This window comes from Antechinus flavipes, chromosome 1 (genome assembly GCF_016432865.1).
Source record: "Antechinus flavipes isolate AdamAnt ecotype Samford, QLD, Australia chromosome 1, AdamAnt_v2, whole genome shotgun sequence".
Lineage (NCBI taxonomy): Eukaryota > Metazoa > Chordata > Mammalia > Dasyuromorphia > Dasyuridae > Antechinus > Antechinus flavipes.
In genome coordinates, this window is record NC_067398.1 from 355,453,338 (window position 1) to 355,463,337 (window position 10,000).

Sequence of the window (10,000 nt, forward strand, 5' to 3'; positions counted from 1 at the left end):
TTTTTCTCTATTTTGTCAAAGCTGTGTAGCTGACTGTCAAGTCATATTCATAAATTCATGGAAGAGACTTCAGGCTATATAATTCAAGCTATACAAGAGCAATGTTATTCTCTATAATATTCCTGATGAGTGGTCATCCAGCCTCTGACTGCTAGTAATTCAGAGATATGGTCTCCAGAGCCCCTTCTATTTTCTATTTGTTTGGAAATTTGTCTATTTCTATCTACTTTACACTAAAATTTGCCTCCTTATAACACTATCAGTGATTCTGTTTTTATCCTCTGAGACCTCAAAAAACAAAACAAGTCATTCATGTGGCAAACATTCAAATACATGGATATCTATAATATCCATGAAAGTCATTTTTTCCCCTCCAACCTAAACATCTCAAATTCTTTCAACATATTGTTATACATTTTGGTTTGTACTCACTTTACCTTTCTTATCATTAATTTGTTTCAACTTATCAATGTCCTTCCAAAATTAGATGCTTGCTTAAACTGTGAGTCTGATTATAACAAAACTTATCTATGAGTCATTCATACCTGTGCTGTGCCAAAAGGAACAGTCTAAGAGTCTTTTATGATCCTAAAGATGACTTTAATAATTGAAAAGGGGGTTCTAAAATACTGTATTTTTAAACATATGTGTGTGTTTGTGTGCGATGGACCTTTTTCACAGTATGATGAAACCTAGGGATATTAGAGAATAATGATTTAAATACATGAAATAAAATGCACAGGATTACAAAAGAAAATATATTGAAATATAATTATCAAAATATTTATTAAAAACAAGATTTAAAACCCAAAGTTAAGAAACTCAGAGGTAAAAGGGAAGAGAAAGAATAAGCAGAATAGATCCAACCAAATATTTAGCATCAAAGTGTATAGTTGTATCTCCTGAAGAAACTTTCAACTTTCAAAGGAGAGTAGATAAAGTTGACCTTCCATTCTGACTAAAGACTCACACCCCTGTAATGTGTCTATTTTTCTCAAAAGTACAATTGGATTGGGATATGGGGAGTGGAGAAGCAGAAGCTTTTCCTGATTATCTAGGAATTTCTCTCACCTCAAATATTTTACAGCACTTTATATCTCTCCTTTGTGCTTAATACTTCCCACCTTAAATTGTATTTACTTCTATATTTGTCTTATACCCAAAATAAAGTATTAATTTCTAGGGATAAGGGGCTATGTATTGTTTATCTTTTTGCCTCCAATACTGCCAAAACAATATGCACAAAATAGATGTTAAATAAATTTAAATTGTTGTACTAAAGGAAGGAAGAAACTGAAAAATATTTTCTAAACCGAAGGATAGAAAACAACCTGGGTTCAGAAATCTTTATCTCATTTGGTGGAAATGATGGTAAAGCAGTATGTTAGAAGGCAAAGGACACAACGTGGTTATAACATAATCCAACATGAATTTCTTTATCTTTCTTATGGGCAAAGTTACTTTGTATAAAACAATATATTCTCCAATTCTCTCCAATACGAACATTTTACTGAAAGTTCATTATTCTACTTGCATATTGATTTCACTGAATTAAGAGATAAGGTTTTTGAATTGAGAAAATCTAATGCAGCAGAGAATACATCCTTGGTGTTACATATCATTGTTAGTTCTTTAAAAGTTCAAGTTCATGTCTACCGTATCTTTCTTAGACATCAATCTTAAGATTAAAAATCAGACTTCAGAGACCTATTTCACTCAATCACTCCTGTATTCTAAATGTAAAACACCTTATATTCTAACTCCTAATCCTATTTTAATCATTTTATTAGAAATCATATTCTTTATTAATCATAAAGAAATTATAGTGCAAAATCAAATGCATTTTCTGCATTAAGAGCATCATACTAATAGTCTCTCCCCTCCCATTTCTTTTTTTCCCCTTTTACTTTCCCTCCTCATTTCCTTAAGAATTAGTGTAAATATAATAGTGGTAATGATTCTCTCAAAAATATCATTGGGAAAAAAAATCCCCCATTCTATGGGGGAAGGAGATTTTTCCTTGAAATATTAAGTACTTAGCCAATTCAGGGCTATTAAATTAATGTTTTATGTATAAGCAAGCAAACCAAATATATATCTGAAAATCCTTGTATCTCCCTATATACCTCTCCTTTCAGTAACTATTTTTTTTAAATATAACAGACATAAGGAGTATTTACTTACTTCTTCCTAGCCTAGTTCTTATGAATTCCAAATTAACCACTATTTAGCACATGATGTTCTTAAATCACTGAATCAGCCATAGCAGATAATCTAATAGCCAGAATGGGTATAATTATGGCAAGTTCCAAACATGCACCATCCTATTAGAGCTCTGTTAGCACAGCAAGGGGGATGTGGTGGTCAGACTTATTTAAATAAAGGTATGCTTAATGAATAATAAGGATTGAATTAGTAAAATCTAATGTATCCTATGAAGCTATTTATGAACAAACTACTAAAAATATATTGATTTTGTTGAGGCTCCTTAAAGTTATTACTCCTCCTTCTGCTCTTCATTTACATTCAACTACCACTGTGACTTAAAGCTTTCTACCTTATTTTCCATTTGTTGGGAAATAAAGATAGGATGGGGATGTTTTCTAATAACTATATGAACTGTAACACCAGTTAGGTAGGCAGGATAACACAATGTTTATCTTCCTCATAGGAGTTTTCCCATCTCAGGAGACAAAAGGACAAAAGGCTTAAGATGGAAGTAAGCATAAAGCTACAAACAATATGAGGTAACAGGTACATAATCAAAGACATATAGAATGGAAAGAGATCTAGCCAAGTCATAAAGGTGTCTATGAAGAAGCTGTGGGACTGATGATAATGATGATAACTAAACTGACCTTTCATTATCTGAATGGGTTTTTCTTGGCACAGATACTAAAGTGGTTTTCCATTTTGTCCTCTAGTGGGTTAGGTAAACAGAGTTTAAGTGACTTATTCAAGGTTCACCGAGTAATTGAGATCAAATTTGAATACCAGTCTTTCTGACTCCATCCATCTACCTGTCTTTAATAATAATAATAATACCTCACATTTATATAGTGCTTTAAATTTTGCATAACTCTTTACAAAGAGTCTCTCAGTTGGTTCTCACAAAAACCCTAGGATGTAGGTATGATCATTGTGGTAAGTGAAGTATCAAGCAATACCTTTGTTTTGGAGACTTCTGGTCTCCAAATATAATGCTTATTGCACTTCATGGCACTACCCAGCTGATGCAATAATAATAATGATCAAAATTGATATTTAAAGGTCTATATTACATTATATATAAATTAAATATTAATATAGTATGCTGTACATGTAAAATATTAAATATATTATATATTTTAAAATCTGCATTATATATATATATATAATATTTAAGTTCTACATATAGCCTTCTGAAATGGGCTACTTGTTTCTTAAACATATAAGCTGTGTCGCCCTGGGCAAGTGACTTAACTTCTCAGTGTTCTCAAGCTACTCTTCAAGTTTCTCAGCAGGTGGCACAGACTGGATGATAACATTTTTGTTCATTTACTTAAAATATTTTCTTTCAAGTTTTGGGGAAATTGCTTCCATTCTCAAGGCTAGAAGATATTCCACTTTCTGGTTATAACAGGAGTTTACTTTCTTTGGTCACTGGTTCTCATTCAAAATATTTCCTTCTACTCTTAATGTTCTCTGCCCCATATCCAAATGCTTAGCTTCTCTTTAATTTATTAGTCTGTTATTGTTTTAGTCATTTTAGATACTTATAGAGATATATGGAGGCCTTTTTAGCTCATCCACTGATAAATACTCCTGATAATCAAACTGTAATTTATTAGGAAATGCAGAAAGAAAGTAGAATTGGGCCCAAATTATTATTTCCCTATACTATGTCTTTCCCAGTGCCTCCCCTTTCCCTAAGGTTATCTTCCATTTATAGGTACCTCTTTGTGTATGTATTCTACCCCATTAAAACGTGAGCTGCATAAGAGCAAGAACCATAGTTTTACATTCCAGTAAATGTTTAATAAATTTCTGAATGATTAACAATATGTCACTGAAAGAATCCCTTTTCCCCTCCACAACCTTTCATTTCTGAAATGACTTTCTGGGGAAAATGGAATTTAAACTCACCTATAATTTGCTAAAATATATTTCAAATATCTGAAAACAAGGTGATAAGTAAAAACTGCATTTCCCTTATGAAGTATGACATTAGCCTAATGCAGGGGTCCTCAAACTTTTAAAATAGGGGGCCAGTTCACTGTCCCTCAGACTGTTGGAGGGCCAGACTATAGTAAAAACAAAAAATTTGTTTTGTGGGCCTTTAAATAAAGAAACTTCATAGCCCTGAGTGAGGGGGATAAACATCCTCAGCTGCTGCATCTAATCCGCAAGCTGTAGTTTGAGGACCCCTGTAGTCTCCTGATGCCTCATTATCCTGAGAAGAGTGCCTTAGGTTATCAAAGGCTATGTCAGGAGAGCAAAATATATGATAGAGATCACCAAAGTAGAGAGCTTCACAGTCCAGTAGCATTGCAAACATCTGAGGACCACTCTGGCTACATCTGAAGAGCCCTATTGAAAAAAGTTGGGCCTATGTAGGATACATTCCACTGGCCAAGCTTATTCATAGAGACTATGTACCAGAATGGATAGAGACTGCTTCCTATATTAGGCATGGAGTACATTTGTACAGACAAATACTAAGCTCATTTAAAGTATTATATGAAATACTGAGCACTAAAAACTAAAGAAGAAAATAGCCGCTTAAAATATTTCTATATATTTTAAATCTTAAAGCCAGAAGGAACTAAACAACAACTCAGTTGTCCCAACTCCAATAGTTTACTTCGACAGTCTTTCACCATGACAGAAATGATTTAGTATGACACAGTTTAAGGAAAAAAAAAGAAATAAAGTTACTAAGGGAAGAAGTTTTCTAGTTGTATATTATTATTTCAAGCAAAATTATCAAGATAACATTAACAATCTGTATATGCCTAATAATAGCAGAAATAACCAGTGAAAATTAAGCAACAGCTCAATACAAGAGGATCTGTATCTTTTACACACCCATGGGACTTAGCAACTTCAAGGAAATAATTAAACCTCATAATTTTATGAGCAATTTTAAGGTGACAGAAGATGTAGCAGATTCCCCAAAGTCAAATGTAAAGGCTTCAATTCTAAGTTAGAAGAAAAAAAAGATTAGTAGTTTGAATCAGATTTTTCTATACCTAGATAAATGTCATTCATTCATTCATTTATTTATTCATTCATTCATCCAATGCTCCCTCCCCCAGATTACTAACAATCTATTCGATTAAAAGCACCATGTTAGCTGGTAGGGAAAAAAGAAAAATAGACAAGACATAATTCTTCTCAAAGAAATTAGAATATAATCAAGAAAAAAAAAACCCAAGAGCTACAAGACAAACTAAAAGCTTCTAATTTCAGACCCCATGCACCTATATTGTCATCTTGGGGGTGAATAAGGCACTAATGACATCTGCTTTGAGGCCACTAAACAATTTTAAACAAAGTGTGATGTTTTGAAAAAGTCAATAGTACACACAGTGACAATTAGCTTTCTTTTCGACTACTAAGTGATGATCTGCCTAACCTCCAAATTCATGTGTGCTTGAAACTTTAGATAGAACAACTATCTCAGGAGTAGAGATTGTGATTCTGGCCTCATAGCAAACAAATTAGTAAGTGGTGAAGGAAAATATAATGGTGGAATCCTCACAATTGAAAGGGTTGATGCCACTTTTAAAGAAAACTAATGGGAAGGGGGGCATTCTTATAGTTAAATATAAGAAATCAGCTTAATAATTGAACCATATGTATATGGATATAGATATAATTCTAGATGAGGTTAGAGGCTACTTGGTGTTCTATTTAATGACAAGTGGCCTTTTTAATTATATCTAACTGCAGGGAGATGCATCAAAATCTTATTCACAAGGGAACCTCTGACATTATGCTCACTGTTCCTGCAAGATTTCAGCACTTTGCCAGAAAATCAGCTTTTCCATCTTTCCTCATATATACGTGGCTCAGACAGAATATTCTAAACAAGCTACTGGCAATATAAAATGCCACAGAATTCATGCTAATATTTAACATGCCGCTCCTTCAAATTTGAACAAAATGCTTGAAGCAGGAACCTAGCAAATTTGTCTTCATTGTCAATTAATTTTTAAAGACAGAGTACATGCTGCCCCAGTTATGGATTCTGACAATGTGAGACATGAAGGAGTTAGGAGTTGTTCTGATTTACACAGGGAGAAATATTCCAAGAAGCTGGTAATAAAAACTACTGATAATTAAAAGGAAATTAATATTTATTATAAAATGAAAATGGAACAGAAAACAAAATGTATCGCATATAGTCTTGATTACCTAAATAAATGTTGCATCAGATGATTGATGTTTGAATTTATTTGTGTGTTACTGAAACTTTTTAATCTGTTCATTTCTTCCTTAGCACCTTATGGCATTTTTTTCAAGGTTTGCTCATTATCTAAAGATTCCTAATAAATTAAGTAATGTATTTACCAATTTAAATAAATAAATAAATAAATAAGGGTGCTATATCTTTATATACACGAGAAGATGAGTTTTGCCAAAGAGCATTATGATAGAGTTGTTGGGTATTGAACTTAAAGTCAGTAAAATCTGAGTTCAAATCTTGTCCCAGACACTTACTAGCTGTGTGACCCTGGGTAAGTCAATTTATTCTGCCTCTAATTCCTTACATTCCAAATGAGGAGCATATGACCTTGATGGGCTCTAATATCTATTCCAGCTTTGATCCTCTGATCACTTAATTAATAACACTTTTTGGAGATCTTGGGAAGCTTTTTATTGACAGAATTTATATGAGGGCTTCAGACGGCAGAGACTGTAGTGGATGCAGTATGGTTTCTAGAGCCTTACATTCTAAGGGTAAAGACAACATATAAAGAAGTAAATACATACAAGATACAATAGATATATTAGAAGCTTCTTTGATCCTTCCCATGTGACACTGTAAACAATCAAGAGTTGTCATAAACTAATGTCTGATCTAAACCTCTCATGGCTTCATAGGATAGAGAAAACTGAAAAGACGCAACCCCCTACTTTTATCTCAGTCTTTTTCTTCTACTCATAAACCCCTTAAATTTTCTTCAAAGAAATAGTGACTAGAATGCATAGTTATAAGTTTCACTTTTGAGGAGATGAGCCTCCATGACTGTGCCATCCATTTCCCTTTGTTTTATTGAAGAAAGGATCATTTTTCCTGATATGCAGAACGGTATTTCATTCATAATGCCAGGCTGAACTGTGTCCCATTGAATGGAACATGCCAAGAAATTAAGCTCTAAAACAAAAGCTGGGACATCAAATGAAGTGCTTATACGCTCTCTATCACCACAACTGTCAACTGAGTGGGGCTAGCATACCAAATGGCAGAATATTATTTTAAATAGACTAGTTAAAGCTATAAAAGTGCTGGGAAAAAAGTAAGATGCAGGTAAATTTGAAATTCATTCCAGAAACTGGGAAAGGCATTACGACTGGATTAATAGTCTTGAACAATAAGAACCATACCACTACTATCAGAGACATTACCATAGCCTTTGAAAATAGATATTTTGTCTTCCAATCAGCTAGAGTTGGAAAAATTAAAAAATCTAATATACTTTGAGAGCATCTTGCCTAGGAAGTCTAGTAACTTGCTGATGATAGTTGAAAGGTTTAAAGGAGGATAAAATCCATTTAATAACATTGTTATTTAAATTAAAGAATTAATCTGAGACAATGCTAGTCTGATAAAGAAATGGATAATACCAGATTCTATCACATGGACCAGGAACATATTCATAGAGCATATAACCAGAGTAAGGCAACACATAGAATGAATTCTCAAAGTTATGTTGAATAGGGACTGTTTTCTTATTAATTTATATACTACATTGTATAACATTTTCTTATGATCTGCTTTATCATTGAAATGTCATTTGATTTTATATTGCATTTTTACTATTATTATTGATATATAATGGTTTAATCCTATCAAATGTAAATTTACTTAAATATTGAGTGAATAAAGCACTTAAATGGTTTGCTTAAGGTCATACCGTGGATAATGAAATTGCACAAAAGTCCTTCTGACTAATAATGACTCAATGAGGATTTAGTAAGTATATACCATGTGCCAGGCATTGTGTTAAGCAAAGTTTTCAAAATCAGAAGTAAGCATTCTAATGAATGAATTAATTTGGGCTATTATTTCTAGTCATTTAATCCCTACATGCAATGATCAGATAGTCAGAGGTAGAGCTGCAAAGGACTTCAGGAATGACCTAGTATAGTCCTTATTTTACAGATAAGGAAATTTAAACCTAGAGACAAGGAGAGAAGTCTGAATCAAACAGACCGTAAGACTACAGGCATGATTCAGTCTTAGATCCTTTGTTTCAAAATCAAGTACTCTTTTTACTGGAACATAAGAAAGAGATAAAAGCAAAATTTTAGAAGTTGCTTTAGAAATGAAATGGTCAAGTCAATAATCAATAAACCTTCAATATGTATCTGCTATGTAAATATATAAAAAATGTCGACCAGCAACATATGTGTTTTTTAAATAAGTTTGTTTTCCTTTGTTTTGATATCCTTTTTTTTTTTTTTAAGTCATTTCCAGATATATCTTACTATCTCAAAAGGACCATGTCTCTTGCTGCAAAAAAAAAAATCATTTGGGTCATTAAATGACCCAAAATGACAGACTGCCTCTGAATGTAATGTAACATCTAATATCTCTAGTATCCCACAGTTCTACCAAAAGTCTAGCAGTGTCATTCACCTTGGGAAGAGGGAGGCTAGATCTATATTAACTGACAGACATATACTGCTGCAAATACTTAATTTCTATATTCCATACGATATAGCTTATTACATTCATATAGTTGAAAATATGAAGTTAGTTGTTGTGGATTTTCTTATGCCAAAATGTTTGCAGCTCTTAGGCACATGATTATATAAAAGATTACTGTAGAACTGCAAGGAGAATGTTAAGCTAGGGACTAAAACTGATCTCTTCTTTCAGGATCAGGATTCATTCTTGCCGGACTTCTACACAGAAGTTAAGGAGCAAGAAAATAAACATAGAAATAACAAACTCAAAATACAAAAGCTTACAGATAAGCATGAGAAACACATTGGAAGATACATTTTTGCATAGCTTTAGGGCAACAGAGAACCATCTAGACAATGCTTGTACTATTTTGGGGTGATTGCCTGAAATACATTATTAGGTTCTAAATCAGATACTGGGATTCCTAGGACCTCATGTTTTCACTAATTCAAGTCTATGGCATAAAGCATAGAAATAACCTTGAAAGTATATTCTAAATACCCAGGACTCTGATTCTCTGGGGCTTGTTTGACCATTTATAATATAGGAGTGACACCATCTTCTCACTTCCTATGGAAAAAGGCTACCTCAGTCATTTATTTTGTGTGTTCAGGATGAACAGAAAAAAACACAAAATAATATTCCAAATGCAGTAATACTTCAGAAAACCTGTCAGCAGAAGATCCCCTGTGAGGTCTGCATAATTTTAGCATGCCAGTCATGTTACAAAAGTGAAGAATATTAGAATCCTGAAAAAAAAAAAAGATTTTCTATTGTCTGGAGATAAGATGAAAGATTCTGGAGCTTCTGGATCATTAGGCAGCTCTCTTGCTGAAACAATTATATATATATATATACACATATATATATATATATATAATTGTTATTATAAGAAAGAAAGAAAGAAAGAAGGAAGGAAGGAAGGAAGGAAGAAAGAAAGAAGGAAGGAAGGAAGGAAGGAAGGAAGGAAGGAAGGAAGGAAGGAAGGAAGGAAGGAAGGAAAGAAGGAAGGAAGGAAGGAAGGAAGGAAGGAAGGAAGGAAGGAAGGAAAGAAGGAAGGAAGGAAGGAAGGAAGAAAGAAAGAAAGAAAGAAAGAAACAC